This window comes from Hyperolius riggenbachi, chromosome 2 (assembly GCF_040937935.1).
Source record: "Hyperolius riggenbachi isolate aHypRig1 chromosome 2, aHypRig1.pri, whole genome shotgun sequence".
Taxonomy (NCBI): Eukaryota; Metazoa; Chordata; class Amphibia; order Anura; family Hyperoliidae; genus Hyperolius; species Hyperolius riggenbachi.
Genome location: NC_090647.1, coordinates 289,217,228 through 289,233,510, shown reverse-complemented (window position 1 = coordinate 289,233,510; position 16,283 = coordinate 289,217,228). Strand labels below are relative to the sequence as shown.

The window sequence follows — 16,283 nt, the reverse complement described above, 5'->3', positions numbered from 1 at the left end:
ATGTGAGCCTGGTGAGCGTTCTGGCCTCTTGGGATCTCTGCAGAGCTCCAAAGGGTTTTGGGAGATTCCGGGAGAGATTTTGCTTGGTACCCTGGATAGGATCAACAGTGGCTTTTGTTTTGAAAGAGACACTTCGAACAGGTATTGTGGCAGGTATGGTGTCTTCGGGCGCTCCTTGGAAGGTGGTGGGTATTGTCTGGAGGGTGTCGATGGCTTCTTCTCTGGCATTTACAGTCCTGATGGGTGTTACACTGAGGCTTGTAGTATTGATGGGCATGTTTCGGTGGCTTCTGCTTCCGATGAGGTCGGTTTCGGGTGGACTGACTCTGGACTTGGATCTTGTCGGGCTGTCCCGACCTTCATAACAAACGCTAGCTAACCGCGAACACCGCACTCATTCGCAACAGTGCACGCGGTTATGCCCGGTCTCCACGTGATAAGCACAAGAGAGACAAGCACGCCTGACTAACCATCGACAGACAAACATGAAACAGAGGACGCGAACGCTTGCTCAACGGTTACCTCACCGAGCCTCCAGCAAGCGTCCGTAGCAGACAAGACAGACACACGAAAACAGGGACAAGCGAGAGATAGGATCTGACCACGGAGACGATTCCACAATCGTTACAGTATGACCAGCCCAACCAAAATTCCCAGGGCAGAGGGAACCTTCGATTTGTTTCAGATGTCATTGCCTGAGGCAAAGGCATATGTGGATCCTATTATAGGTAGGATCGCACACTACATTAAAGCAGTTAAAAAGTCTGTCCTCGTTCCTGACCCCAACCCATATGGAGATTACCTAGATACTGGGTTGTTTGAACCGCCATTTGCCTCATGGGAAATTTGGGCCTTGTTGGAAGAGTTTGAATTCGATTGGAAAGCCTTTTGCGATTTTTATATCGCAAAGAGCGCGGATGACCTGAATGATGAGTCTTCAGTTTGAGTCTGTTGTTAATAGCACTTTTGAGGGTCGTCTGGAATTCGACCCTGGAGGGGGGGTACTGTGATGATTTGCTCAGCTGCCTGTGCAGGCAGGCAGCTTTTTGACCATTGTGTAAGTTTGCATGCTGCAGGACTCTGGAAAGAAGAGCTTCTGTCAGTTTTGCAGCTTGTGCTTGCAGAGGAATTTGCATACGTTGTCATGCAAATTGCCTGGCCACATTCATTGGAGGCGTGTACTATAAGTACTATGTCTTTCCCACAATGCTTGGCTGTTCATAAGGAGTCTTCCTGTGAAACACTCTGGAGAGTGTCAGCCATGCTCTTTGTTTGAAGATCATCTTAGAGTAATTCCTGGAAACTGTGCTAGGCAGATTCCCTAGTGCAGTTAGGATTGTTTATCTGTTTGTTTGTTCTGTTGCTGTTGTCCTGTCCCGGCGGTGGTCGACAGGAAATGGTTCTGATCTCTGTTCTTGGAGTATAGCTGGTGCAGCGGTTGCTACCAGCTATCTCTTCTGTTCTGTCTCCTGGGATCGCGCTATCCACTTTTCGCTAGCGCTGTGGATCCTTCTGTTCTGTCTCCTGGGATCGCGCTAGCCACTTTTCGCTAGCGCTGTGGATCCTTCTGTTCTGTCTCCTGGGATCACGCTAACCACTTTTCGCTAGTGCTGTGGATCTTTCTGTTCTGCTACTCTGTACCTGGATCGCACTCGCTTCGCGCTAGTGCTGTGGATCCTTCTGTTCTGTCTTCCTGGATCGCGCTAGCCACTTTCGCTAGTGCTGTGGATCCTATCTCTCCCTTGTCCCTGTTTTCGTGTGTCTGTCTTGTCTGCTACGGATGCTTGCTGGAGGCTCGGTGAGGTAACCGTTAAGCAAGCGTTCGTGTCCTCTGTTTCATGTTTGTCTGTCGATGGTTAGTTAGGCGTGCTTGTCTCTATTGTGCTTATCACGTGGAGACCGCGCATAACCGAGTGCACTGTTGCGAATGAGTGCGGTGTTCGCGGTTAGCTAGCGTTTGTTATTTTCCGTATCTCCTCATTGTATGATTTGCTGTGCCTTTGCTACTCTCGTGCTCTGCCTTGCTGTAGCCTTGTGTCACGTCTGGCGATCGCACCTCTCGCGATCGCGTTCCTACTTCATATCTGCTGTGGTGTGTGCACAGTCGCGGGTTGGCGACTAGTTTTATGCACACACACACAATCTGTCTCTGTGCTCACTCTCAATCGCTTCTCTTGCGATTACGTTTCTTCCCTTCGTACAATTCCTGTCTGGCGTGTGTGGTAGGGCAGAGGAGCTGTTCCTCTGCACTCCACAGCTCCACCTGCCAACAGGAATTTCCCTCTGCAGGTGCATTGCACCTACTGCTGGGTTCCTGCAAATTTATACGCTTGTGGAGGAAATCCGCCGTGTCAGCGCACGTCTGGTGCGCTGCCAACGGAGACGATTCCACAATCGTTACAACAGAAGAGTAATTCTAACATTAGAAAAGCACATATGAGGCTTCGAATTAAACAGGTAATGAATCAACAATAGGTTTGCTCTAGACCTAATCCGAAAGCAAGTATATGTAGTTCTGAAGAAACTTTCCCATTGAGAACTTGTGGTCATTCCTCAAGAGGCGGGTGAACAGACCAAAACCAACTAATTCTGAGAAACTCAAAGAAGTGATTATGAAAGAATGGGTTGCTATCAGTCAGGATTTGGCCCAGAAGTTGATTGAGAGCATGCCCAGTTGAATTGCAACTCAGGTCCTGAAAAAGAAGGGCCAACACTGCAAATACTGACTCTGCATAAATCTCATGTAATTGTCAATAAAAGCTTATGAAACGTATGAAGTGCTTATAATTATATTTCAGTACATCACATAAACAACTGAAACAAAGATCTAAAAGCAGTTTAGCAGCAAACTTTGTGAAAACTAATATTTTTGACAGTCTCAAAACTTTTGGCCAGGACTGTATACCTTAGGGGTGCATAGCCAGGATGAACAAATTGTTGGTATAGTGTTCAGGGCGCCTTAAAAATTTCAGTTGTCACTGAATAGAGTTAGACAGGGGCGTAGCAATAGGGGTTGCAGAGGTAGCGAGCGCATCGGGGCCCTTGGGCCAGAGGGGCCCCGAAGGGCCCTCCCTCAACTGCAGTATTAGCTCTCTATTGGTCCTGTGCTCATAATAATCACTTCTATAGATACTTTGAATAGTGGTAATCATTATCAAACTGTTCCCCATCCCCTTCTTGCACCTCTGACACTGGGGTTGCCATTGGCAGGTTTTGGTGTGTCGTATCAATTGTTATGTATACAGTGCTTGGGGGGCCCCATTGTAAAACTTGCATTGGGGCCCACAGCTCCTTAGCTACGCCACTGGAGTTAGCCACTCGCTTCCTGTGAGTGGCTCCAACATCTCAAAGGGCAGGACTTGCAGCACGTGCCTTGCCGCACCATTCGGAAGAGAGCAGCCGACCATTGGTTTCACAGTGACATATGACGCATGCACTGCCCACTTTTTACTATATCCAGAGTCAGAAAAAAAGAAGGTGCCAAAAAACATGTTTTCCATAACAGACATTTTATTATATCCTGGTTTGCTATACCAGGCATTGTTCCCAGGGAGATTGGCCGGGACCTGGAGAAGTAGTTTACTATACCCAAATGTTTACTATACCCAAGTTTATTATAGCGAGATTATACTGTAGTGTGCACACAAAATATTGACGCATTGGATACAGTTTTGACATTCCTCACTTAGGGGTGTACTCATTTTTTTTGCCAGCAGCTTAGACATTAATAGCTGTTTGTTGAGATATTTTGATGGGGCAGCAAATTTAACTGTTATACAAGCTGTACACTGACTACTTTACATCGTATTAAAGTGTCATATCTTAATTGTTGTCCCATGAAAAGATATATTCAAATATTTATAAAAATGCGAGCATTGTAATCACTTGTGTGACATATTGTATATTGTGTTGACATCGACTTCAGCGTTTTACAACGTCCATAATTGTGTCACTAATTGTCCCTTAGAGGAGCTCACAATCTAAATCCTACCATAGTCTAAGTCCAGTGTCCCTAAGGCCAATTAACTCAAAGTGATCTGAAGCAGTTTTAAAAATAAAAAACAGATACTCACGTAAGGAGTGGGAAGGCTCTGGGTCCTACAGAATCTTCCAGTTTTTCTCATGGTGTCCTCATTTCCCTGCAGGCTCCTCCATTTGAATCTCCCACTGTGGGAGACTTCGGCAGTCTTTGGAAGCGCTCGCGCTCAAGAGTGGGCGGTCACACGTGCACAGTACGGAGCTGTCCATCTTTGGAAGCCCAAGGGCATCTGAAGACTTCCGAAGTCTCGGGGTAGCCTGCGGGGGAACGCAGACACCGGGAGGAGAATGGGATGGTTCTATAGGACCCACAGCCTTCCCTCTCCTTAGGCGAGTATCTGTTTATTATTTAAAAAAAAGCTTTGGACTCCCTTTAATGGTGTGTTTTTTTCATGTGAGAAGAAACACAAACATGGGGAGAACATACAGTATAAACTCTATGCAAATAGTATCCTGGCCCAGATTGGAACCTGGGACCTGAATGCCGAAAGGTGAGAGTTCTCTCCTGGTGGTCATTACAACATTACCATACAGAATAATCAAGTTACATCATTTAGCCATTTATATATATTTATTTTGTTTCATTTTAAGGCTTAAGGGCCCGTTCAGATCACAAATGCGGATGGCCATGTGTGCGGAACGCGTGCGGACCGCAACGCGTACGAAGGCATGGCCAGCCGCGTTTGTGTGCGTTGCGTGGCTGATCCCATCACTGAAAAGTGAATGGGACAGCCACGCGTTTTAGCAAAATCTGCGTGCAGCATGCGCACAGGTCCGGAACGCATGCAGTGTGAACATCAGACATTGCACTCTATGCAATGTCTGATGTCGGGCGTATCGGCCACCTGCACGCGTTTCCAAAACGCGGCTGGAAACGCGTGCAGTGTGAACGGGCCCTTAAGAATTAAACTTAACTCAGTGGAAGTAGCAGGTAATTTTATTCTCCAAAACAGGTTAAAGTTAAAGAGAAACCGTAACCAAGAATTTAACTTCATCCCAATCAGTAGCTAATATCCCCTTTCCCTTTAGAAATCTTTTCTTTTCACAAACGGATCATCAGGGGGCTCTGTATGGCTGATATTGTGGTGAAACCCCTCCCACAGTGTGATGTCGGCGCCTCACAGCTCTGAGGTCCTGAAATCACACTGTGGGAGCCTTGTTGCATTGTGGGAAATAACAGCTGTTTCCAACTGCCAAAAAAGCAAGCAGCATCTCCTTCCACTGACATCACCTGTCAGCAGTAAAAATGTCACTGTGTGATAAATGTAAATCAGGGAGAGGAAAGATTTTACAATGGGCAAACAATGACTAAATCATTTATGCATAATTATTGTAAAACAAGGCACTTTTTTTTACATTGTTTTTACTGGAGTTCCTCTTTAAGGCTTCTCTTGTGTGCCATAAAACAAATAACTCCACTTTGGTGTCCTAAGTGGATAGGTTCCATGGCTGAAGATCAAAATAAATGAGTTTCAGGACATCTGCACATTTTTAGATCATCAGTATAATCTGATGGAGTCAGGATCTTAAACATGGGCTGCAAAGTTGGCTCTGCATTAGATGGTGGAGACACACAAACTGTGACAGACCCTGGTTCTGAAGCAAAAAGGAATTCAACAGGGACAACATTCAAGAGATGACTGAATTTGTCTGCACACATATGCAAAAACAAGGTAACCTGTTTATGCCAGGTCTGTTGTTGATCCACAGCACATTCTCAAGGCAGGCAAGTATCTATCAGTAGTGTCATATCAACAGAATACGTGGTCTCAGGTAACTGGCATGTGTAAGGCAAACAGGTAAAGCTTTTGTGTTACATGTAGACATGGTCAGGAAACAACTAATGATAGACAGAACCAAGACAATGTACCAGTGTGGCCGGACAGAGAATAGTTAGGGACAAGCCCCAGGCTGTACATGACTGGGTCTGAATTCAGAATGGTCAGCAGAATGAATGTCGACAGGTAAGCAAAGGACAGACTGCAGTTCCATAACCTGACAAAAGATGGCATGCATGTGCCCAAAACTCCAATCCCTAAGATGCTAATAATTTTCTTCGATGCACATTGAATGCTTACTGCATGCAGCTTTGATTTGGACTAGTCAAATGCATTTACTGTCACTGGATTGGCCTCAGTCTAAGCTGCATACAATCTGAATGAAGGCCTTATGCTGGGTATACACTATGAGATTTTATGGTCGATTTACTGTCAGATTGATTATTTCCAACATGTCCGATTTGCTTTCCGATCGATTTCCTATTGTAGTTAACAGAAATCGATCGGAAAATGCTCGGAAATGTGTTGGACATAATCGATCTGACAGTAAATCGATCATAAAATCTCATAGTATGTACCCAGCAATATCCCTAGTACACACCATACAATTTTCTGTTATATTTTTCTGTTAGATTTTCTATAATTAGATTATTTTCTGTAAAGTACTGGTAAGGTGCGTACACACGCACGACAGCAGCCAACGACGGGTCCGTCGGCACCTCCCGCTGGGCGGGTTTTCAGCAGACTGTAGTGCGTGTGTACGTACTGTCGGCGGACTGATAAGGCTGTTCCTGAACGATCCGCCAAGCTGATCGTTCTGGAACAGCCTTATCAGTGCACCGTTGACTGCTGTCGTGCTTGTGTATGCACCTGTAGAGACTGGTCATTATCTCTGGTGCATTGTCTTCTGGTTATCTCCTGCTGAGTAGAACAATGCTTAATTGCTAGGCAGATAGATGGTTAGATAGATAATTTTCAACATGTTGCATTGAGGACAATGCAAAACGATAAGCAAAACAAGCGGAAGTTAAGAGAATCGCCTGCAGAGTCGAACGGGGAATCGATCGAGCAGGAGAATCGAGTAGCAAAATCGAGCCGTGTATGCCCAACATAAGATTTTCTGTTAGATTTACCTGCCAGATAGACAATTTCCAACATGACACATAAAGCACGGCAACTGTGCGTTGGGTTGCAATGCATGGCAACACGGTAGGTGTGTGCTGCAAACAGAGAAAAAGTCACATTTATAAGTGCGTCTGTTTCAATATGATGTAACGTTACTTAATGCATTCAGTATGTAAGAGCCCTGAGGCCCCTTCACACGTAAAAAGCTCAAAATTGTTTTGCGCGGGTGATTTTACCGCAATCAGCACGCTAAAATAATTGTACACCTCCACCATTCCAGACGATCACGATCAGCGCTTGTTTAAGCACTGTACCCCGATCGCTTGAGAATCGCAGAAAAATGCTGCAAGCAACACGTTTCACGATTGCCGTTAATTGCGGAACAACGGCGATCGGCGGCATTGAGATCACTGACATTCAGTTACAATTGCGCTAGTGCTTAAAAAAGCGCTCATGTTTCGGCAATTAGCGGGAATCACGTCATCAGGGAGTCCGTGGGGCTGCTATTGGGGTGAAACTCCTCTCATAGTGTGATGTCAGGATCTAGGTCCTGACAGTTTGCTGTCTGTGAAACTCTTTGTATTGTGGGAAATAATGGCTTTTTTCAACTGCAAAGCAAGCAGTATCTCCCTCTGTGCATAGAACTCTTAGTTACATTCCATACAGATCTGGACAAATATGGTTTGCGCTCAACAAAGTATCTGAATAAAATGCAAAAATACAAATGATTGTATCCCCGTCTATACACCATACACCAAATAGTCTATAAACACTGGTCCAATATTTGAAGCGACTCCTCAAAGTAGCTGGAAACTGGTTTTTTATTCACAATAAATATATATCCTGAATTGCATCAATCTTTAGTGAAACATTCTGCGCTCACCAGATACCTTGGCTGACCACCTCACAGATCAGAGATCAGCAATAGCGCTTGTCAGGGGTTCCCCTGTGCATCACTCCTGTCACTGTCAGTATACTCCTCCAGCAACCAGTGACAGGAACCGGTACCGGAGCTGCAGACAGACAGTTGCCTGCACCAGACTATTCAGCGGCAGCAGGTCACAGGCACAGCTCCACCCAGAGCAGGGACAAGGTCCTCCAGCACCCAAGGCTGAGACACCAAAGTGCGCCCCTCCATCCCTCCCACCCCAGCCGTCACACACTGATTGCTATTAGACTAAGAGGGCCACAGGGCCCACAACCTCCCCAACACCTTAATATCTAGCTATCTGGCTTGCAGTCACTGCTATGTATCCCCTTTTCTTATTTCTTTCTACTTCATACACATTTAGGAATGACAGCTGAATGAATTGTGCGCCCCCTCCTACACTGCGCCCTGAGGCTGGAGCCTCTCCAGCCTATGCCTCGGCCCGGCCCTGGCTCCACCTCTGGCAACCAGCACCGGTCCAATCATTCACCAGCAACAATCAGCCACCAGCACTTGCTGTTGGTGGATGATTGGACTAGTGCTGGTGGAGCTGTGCCTGTGACCTGCTGCCGCTGAATAGTCTGGTGCAGGCAACTGTGACCAGGACAGATGTGTGGGGAAATTTAACCTCTTCATGACCGCAGGCTTTACACCCCCCTAAAGGCTATTTTTCAAAAAAATGGCCACTGCAGCTTTGAGGGCTCGCTGCAGGGCCGCACAACTCAGCACACAAGTGATTCCCCCCCCCCCCCTTTTTCTCCCCAGCAACAGAGCTCTCTGTTGGTGGGGTCTGATTGCTCCCCCAATGTTTGTTGTTGTTTTTTTTTTTTACAAATATTTATTTCTTTATTTTTGTAATATTTTTTACCTTTTTTTCCCCTCTCCCCCCCCTCTCTCCACCAGCCTATCAGCGCGATCGGCTGTGATAGGCTTCAGCTATCACAGCGGATCACTTTTGTCTCTCTGGAGAGGACAGCCAAGTGACACGGCTGTCCCCTGTACAGCGCTGCCTTAGATCGCAGTGCTGTACGTACTAAATAGACGGCGGTTTCGCCGTCTAACAGTCTCCTAGCGGCGATCGCTTTGCTCCGCCTACCAAGCAGGAGATGCGCGCGCAGCGTGCAATCTCCTGCAACAACCAGCCCCAAGACTTTACGCCGATTAGTGTTAAGCGGCCCTGGGGCTGCCACCGCGGCTACGCCCATCGGCGTGACGCGGTCCTACAGTAGTTAAAGCTTGAGGAGTGAAAGCCCTTTTGTGGCTGATTCCTAGCTTTTAATTACATGCAGTAGAGAGAGTGAAGGAACACCGGGACGCTGTATGAGGCGGCAGAGGAACACGTAAGCAGGGGGCGGGTGAAAGATTGTAGCACACAGGACGCAACGGGTGGTCAGCCCGGGAGACCACGCGAGGTGGAACCTGCTGTAAACCTTCCAAAAGCCTTTATGCCTGCAATGCCACGTGAGTGTGAATTTTACATTAAAGCTTTTAAGTGTTTTAACTATATTGAGCAATGAGAGGCTCTATGCTTCATATTTGAGGTATTGCTCTGTGGAACTTTATGTGATAACTGCCCCTGGAACACATATGACTGGCCGTCTACCTGGGTGTTGGAGTGCAGAGAATTGCGGGAGAAGGTGAGGGGAGCCTATGTAATGCCCCAAAGGTGCATATGCTACTAGGAGGTGAGTCGCACTCCTTTGGGTGTTTTTGGTGAAGGAATCGCTGCTGACAACTATACTGCATAAAAGATAGTACCTCTTAAACTCTCCTCATGATTTTCTTTATAATGTTTGGACAATGGATGTCCTTCATTCTTGCTTTGAATATGATTAAATATTATCTATGTGCACACACACATAGATAAGTAGTGGGTAGAAGGACCCTTCTATGGTATGCAAGTATGATGAGAGTGGATGTGTGATGACAAAGATCTTTTTTTATATGTTGTAAACATTTGAATAAATTGGTATACATAACATCTTTAGCGCGTGTTATACTTACACACTCACCTAAAGGATTATTAGGAACACCATACTAATACGGTGTTTGACCCCCTTTCACCTTCAGAACTGCCTTAATTCTACGTGGCATTAATTCAACAAGGTGCTGAAAGCATTTTTTAGGAATGCTGGCCCATATTGATAGGATAGCATCTTGCAGTGGATGGAAATTTGTGGGATGCACATCCAGGGCACGAGGTTCCTGTTCCATCACATCCCAAAGATGCTCTATTGCAGTGGTCCTCAAACTAAGGCCAGCGGGCCGAATGCGGCCCCCTGAGGTTTTTTTACCGGTCCCCATACACAAATTGTATTACTTATAGATGCGGTCAGCTACATTTTTAAATATTGGTGGTCCACTGGCACCACCCATCCACATGGAAGCCAGAAAGCAGTAATTCACTGGTTTCCAATCAAATTCCACATCAGGTGACACTGCTGTCCAATTGGGCTGCAGGTTGTCACCTGGTTATGCTTCACTTTCTGGCCCGCAAAGACATCATTTTATATATACTCCGGCCCCCCAGCAGTCTGAAGTATGTTGACCCGGCCCTCGACCCAAAATGTTTGGGGACCCCTGCTCTATTGGGTTGAGATCTGGTGACTGTAGGGGCAATTTTAGTACAGTGAGCTCATTGTCATGTTCAAGAAACCAATTTGAAATGATTCAAGCTTTATGACATGGTGCATTATCCTGCTGGAAGTAGCCATCAGAGGATGGGTACATGGTGGTCATGAAGGAATGGACAGGTCAGAAACAATGCTCAGGTAGCCCGTGGCATTTAAACGATGCCCAATTGGCAATAACGGGCCTAAAGTGTGCCAAGAAAACACACCCCACACCATTACACAACCACCACCACCAGCCTGCACAGTGGTGAAAAGGCATGATGGATCCATGTTTCTGTTTACGCCAAATTCTGACTCTATCGAGACTCATCAGACCAGGCAACATTTTCCAGTCTTCAACTGTCCAATTTTGGTGAGCTCGTGCAAATTGTAGCCTCTTTTTCCTATTTGTAGTGATGAGTGGTACCCGGTGGGGTCTTCTGCTGTTGTAGTGCATCCGCCTCAAGGTTGTGCGTGTTGTGGCTTCACAAATGCTTTGCTGCATACCTCAGTTGTAACGAGTGGCTATTTCAGTCAATGTTGCTCTTCTATCAGCTTGAATGAGTCTGCCCATTCTCCTCTGACCTCTAGCATCAACAAGGCATTTTCGCCCACAGGACTGCCACATACTGCATGTTTTTCCTTTTTCACACTATTCTTTGTAAACCTTAGAAAGGGTTGTGCTTGAAAATCCCAGTAACTGAGCAGATTGTGAAATACTCAGACCGGCTCGCCTGGCACCAACAACCATGCCACGCTCAAAATTGCTTAAATCACCTTTCTTTCCCATTCTGACATTCAGTTTGGAGTTCAGGAGATTGTCTTGACTAGGACCACACCCCTAAATGCATTGAAGCAACTGCCATGTGATTGGTTGATTAGAGAATTGCATTAATGAGAAATTGATCAGGCATTCCTAATAATCATTTACGTGAGTGTATATAATTTTATAGAAGTATGCTAGAGCTTAAATCTATTAACTATTTACACTTTTTATCTCTTTCCTGCTCTCAGAGGCTATTTACTATCAGGAAAGTGTTTTATGGCTGTAATTACTTATCAGTGAGGGTTATGCTATAGTCTGACCCAGACAGAAACTGGTTCTTGCATACCTGATGTTTAACTCTTTCAGACAGAGAAAGAAAAAAAGGAACACAGCATAGTTATTTGTGTGTTAGGCACTGTACATACACATGTCTATCTCATCATGTCACATTGATTGTCCTTTAACTAAGAGTGATACAGAGGCTGACATTTTCTTTTAAACAATGCCAGTTGTCTGGTTGTTTTGCTGATCTTCTGCCTCTAATGTTTTTAGCTATAGACTCTGAACAAGTATTCAGATCAGATGTTTCTGACTGAAATCTGATTGGATTAGCAACATGCTTGTTTCAGGTGTGTGATCCAAATAGTTGAGTTCTGGATATTCGGGCCTCTACTGCAGGGCCGCCATCAGAATTTTTTGGGCCCCATAACGGGTAAACCTAGTGGGTCCCCTCACTCCCCTCTGCCCCCACATGGCATATAACAATCTTTGGAGGTCTAAACACACGAACTTCGGTGTGTCCACTTTTCATGCACTGCCATGGCTGGGAGCATTCCTTGTGTGCTAAGTTCATTAATTCATACAGTTCACACTGTAACCCTGCTTGTACAGAATGCTCCCAGCTATGGAAGCACGATTAAGGAGGCACGAGGCCCAAGGCAGTGCCTGCACAGTGCCCTGCAACACCGCTGGATTGTGCAGACTTCACAGGAGCACAACGTCTTGCACCGGAAGGGTATTGAGGGAGCTGATGGACTACAGGGGGCTAGAAGGAGCCCCAGGTAAGTAAAAAATATTTTCTCCCATTTATCTCAGGTTTACTTTCATCACTAACTGACTAAGGTAACTCCTGGATGAGCCTTCCAGGACCTCTCATCACGGAAGTGGCACTGTTTGCTGGGCCCTAAATTCACTCAGGCCCCACACAGCAGTCCCCCCTATGATGACCTGAAGGCGGCCCTGCTCTACTGTACCATCATTGCGTACTATATAATTGTGATAATAGAATACGAGTCATTGTGCATGGCCTGAACAGCACCTGTGCTGTAGCTAGCAACTACTCAAGTCAGCAATCTTTCTGAGGGGGACAGCAACACAAGGGAGGGAGCCCAATGGACCTGAAAGACTGCAAGGGCTTAAAGAAAAGCGTACGTTAAAAAGGGGCGCTGGGAAAAAGGGCGCGGGGTTTTAAACGATAAACATGGATAACGTTTAAAAATATAATGTACTATATTTCGTTTAAAAATAATGTTTTATAAAGTTATAAATCATTAAATAATGTGCATGAAATCGGCAATTGTGAAAACGTTAATCTTCATTTTAAAAAGTGAAATGTATAATAACGTTTAAAAAAAATTTAGTAAGTAACCCTCCCTGTACCTACCCCTAACCCCTAGACCCCCGTATTGGTGCCTAAACCTAAGACCCCCCTGGTGGTGCCTGAACCTAAGACTCCCCTGATGGTGCCTAAACCTAAGACCTCCCTGGTGGTGCCTAAACCTAAGACCCCCCCTGGTGGTGCCTAAACATAAGACCCTCCTTAGTGATCACTGTATTGTGTGTAGAATAATGTTTTAGAAACAGTAAGGGATAAAATATATTACAATTTACGTTACGTACTGATCGCTTTATTTTGTGAATAATAATGTTTTACAAACAGTAAGGGATAACATTTAAAATAATGTTTTATTGAAATAGGAAACGTAAATCATTACAAGCAGTTATAAAACATTAAAAATCTTCGGACGCCGTTGGAAAACGTTATTATTCTCGGGCGCCCTTTTTTCCTGTTCGGCGCCCAGTAAACGATATTTATTATGGGAGTGAATGGCGGCGCCCGATTTGTCCACTAGCCTCCTGCGCCCTTTTTTACTGTTTCCGAAAGAAAACCAGGTCAGTACAACAAAACTTTTCCCCACCTCAGTTAAGCTAATTTAAGTGGAGTGGAGAAATAATCAGAGGATATAGCGCAAGTCTAAAATAAAATACTTCCTAATATTAAAACTAGTACTATAATGCAGCGATGTAAAAGTGTTACTACTTTTTGCTGGGTTCGCCGCCTACACACCCACGTTGGGCTAACGTTTGAGGCGAGCTTGAAGACAAGATTCACTTTGTTTTTACAGTTTACAACAAGATCAGTCCACAGCAAGGATCCAGCCATGAAGCAGAGCAGACTCGGCCGAGTTGGGACCTTATCCTAGAAACTCTAGGCCACGTTGCTATAGCGACATGACCCCGGGCTATCAGTCACTGTTTGCGCATTCGTATTGGCGACGAGTTCTCCCACTCGTGGGCGTACATTACAGCAGCCAGCGCATGCGCAATTAATCGGACGGGCATTCCCTCCTGTGATCTCCGCCATCTTGTTTCGGTTCCCGCCAGCCCCTCCCCCTTGTCTCCCGTTGTGCTAGTGACAAGGTGACGGAGAGGGTGGTTTGCCGTGTGACCTGGTGTATAGCTGCGTGGAGGGTGCCCGTGTGCTCGGTCATACAGCGCTCGGTAAGTGCAGGCATTGATGAGGCTGGAGTGGTGTGTGTGTGAGCCGGGCTCTGGCCATAGGCCGCTTTCTCCCCGCCTCGGGTTCCGCTCATTGGTGGAGGCCGCGGCCTGGCCGGTGTGATTGGTCGGGTAGTCCGGAAACCAGATTTAGAGGGAGGTTGAGTTGCAGCGCCGGTGGCAGCGGCTGTGTTGTGGTTTTATGCCCTGGGTTATATTTCCGACACTTCAGCGGCCCCAGCTCACCGCTAGTGCTTTACATACTCATCCTGATTTAAAACTTCTTGCTTTTACATAGGCAGCGTGACTGACCTGTCTGACTGCTACACACACACTGCTCATGAAAGCTAACCTCGTGCGCTATCTTTTGTTATTATTGTGTTGTACTTGGCAAGTAGCAGCGAGTCCTGTGTACTGGCAGATCCAAAAGTGTCCGTATGTGACACAGAAGACACTGGGCTGTAGAAAATAAGGAAGCACTCCACTCACTTCTGTTTCACAGGGTGGGTGATGATGCTGTGTGCAGATAAGGTTACTGCACTGGGCTTGTCATATTTGGAATTGATTAATTACCTGACAGCTTGATTCACCAATGATTAGAGCTGCATCCACTTAAGTTTCAAACACATGACCAACAAAAAGCATACGACCAAGATGACAGATGGCAAGACTTGTATTTTCCGCACACCAACCAACTGAACGACCAACTCACCTGTGCATGCAAGCAGAATGATGAACTGCATGATATGATTGCATTCAAAACAAGTGCAAGCGACTTATAGCCAACTGCACGATATCGGCCCAACAGTCGTGAGAGTTGATCTGCCGGTTGGTTCGGGCAAAGCGCCTGTTATCAGTCACTCATCTAGTTGTTTGTCATGTATACACATGCATAATTATCGTCCAACAGACCAAGTTTGGATGATAGTGGGGTGGAAAAGTTGCACGTAAACAAATAAAGTCCCAGGCTTTAATATAGCATGGGTACGCCAAGGTCACTTAGGCTAGGAGCACATTTGGTTGAATTGCGCACAAAATTGCAATAAATGGAAGTCTATGGGCTACAGGGTAAATCACAGCTTTAACATTGTGCAGCATGATGCTTCTTGTGTGCTAATTGCATGTGAATCTCAGTGCCTTCTTATGGGGCTGCAAAAAACGCATGCGTGACTGGCATTTTTGTAAAAAATAGATGTGTTGCTGTATTTTTCATTTGCTGATAAGGCAGATAGGAAACACAAACCTGTGGAGAACCAAAAGTGCATACGCCGAAACACATCGCAGAACACTCATGACTTTCTGCACAGACAGCCACATTCACAGTGGTGGGTTGTGGTGTGATGCGCCACAATCCAAAACTAATACAATGTGCCCTGTGCATTGCGATTTAACAGAGTTTGGCATCCCAATGCACTGCGTAACGCATCTGTTAAGTTACAGTAAACCACACTTTTTTATTGACTATGCTTCACGGTATACAATGCGAATAACGTGCTGCACCACTTTACTTTTCCGCTGCATTCTGGCTGTCAAAGGGAGCGCAACGCCAACAAAATTGTCTGAAGTCCCCGCTCTATTAAGAAATTTTCTGAAGTTACTGCTCTACTACCTTGTTTCCCCTTTAAGATCTCCTCCGAAAATAAGCCCTAGGTAAATGAGATGCTTTTAGGGCTTGTTCACACTAAGGACATTTTCGGCCGTTTTTCAAGCGCAGGCGATTCTTAAAATCGGCCACAAAATGCTTGTGCAATGAATCTGTATGAGAAGGTTCCTATCAGCGCGGTTCGTGCACTGTGCGTGCAACAAAGCAGTGCCTGTACCATTTTTGGGGTGATATTGCCTCAATGGAAGGTATAGGAAAAAGGCAAACGCTCACAAAATCGCTTTGTGCAACGATTGTGTTTGCATTCTTAAAGGGATACTGTAGGGGGGGTCGGGGGAAAATGAGTTGAAGTTACCCAGGGCTTCTTATGGTCCCCGCTGACGTTCTGTGCCCACGCAGCCACTCACCGATGCTCCGGCCCCGCCTCCAAACTGCGCCTGTGGTGCCGTGTCCTCGCTTCCCCTGATGTCACCAGGAGCACACGGCGCAGGCACAGACCATACTGGGCCTGCGCAGTACGCTCCTGGTGCCATCAGCGGGAGTGAGGACACAGCAACGCAGGGGCAGTGGTTTTCAGACTTTAAAGTCTGACATTCCAGAAATGAGCCAGAGGCGGGGCCGGAGCATTGGGGAGTGGCTGTGCGGGCACAGGATG

The 16,283-nt window shown here is 46.1% G+C and overlaps 1 protein-coding gene across 4 annotated transcripts in view; it reads left to right on the top strand.

The window, feature by feature from the left end:
- The first annotated feature begins 13,834 nt into the window (after positions 1–13,834).
- The window catches only part of NFYC (nuclear transcription factor Y subunit gamma), a 96,901-nt gene continuing 94,452 nt past the window's right edge, over positions 13,835–16,283 (top strand). For 3 of the 4 annotated variants that reach the window (XM_068268925.1, XM_068268923.1, XM_068268921.1), the window contains exon 1: positions 13,835–14,028. The gene's annotated coding sequence lies outside the window, so the exon portion shown is untranslated. The remainder of the gene's footprint in view (positions 14,029–16,283) is intronic. The other variant, XM_068268924.1, reaches the window with a different exon arrangement.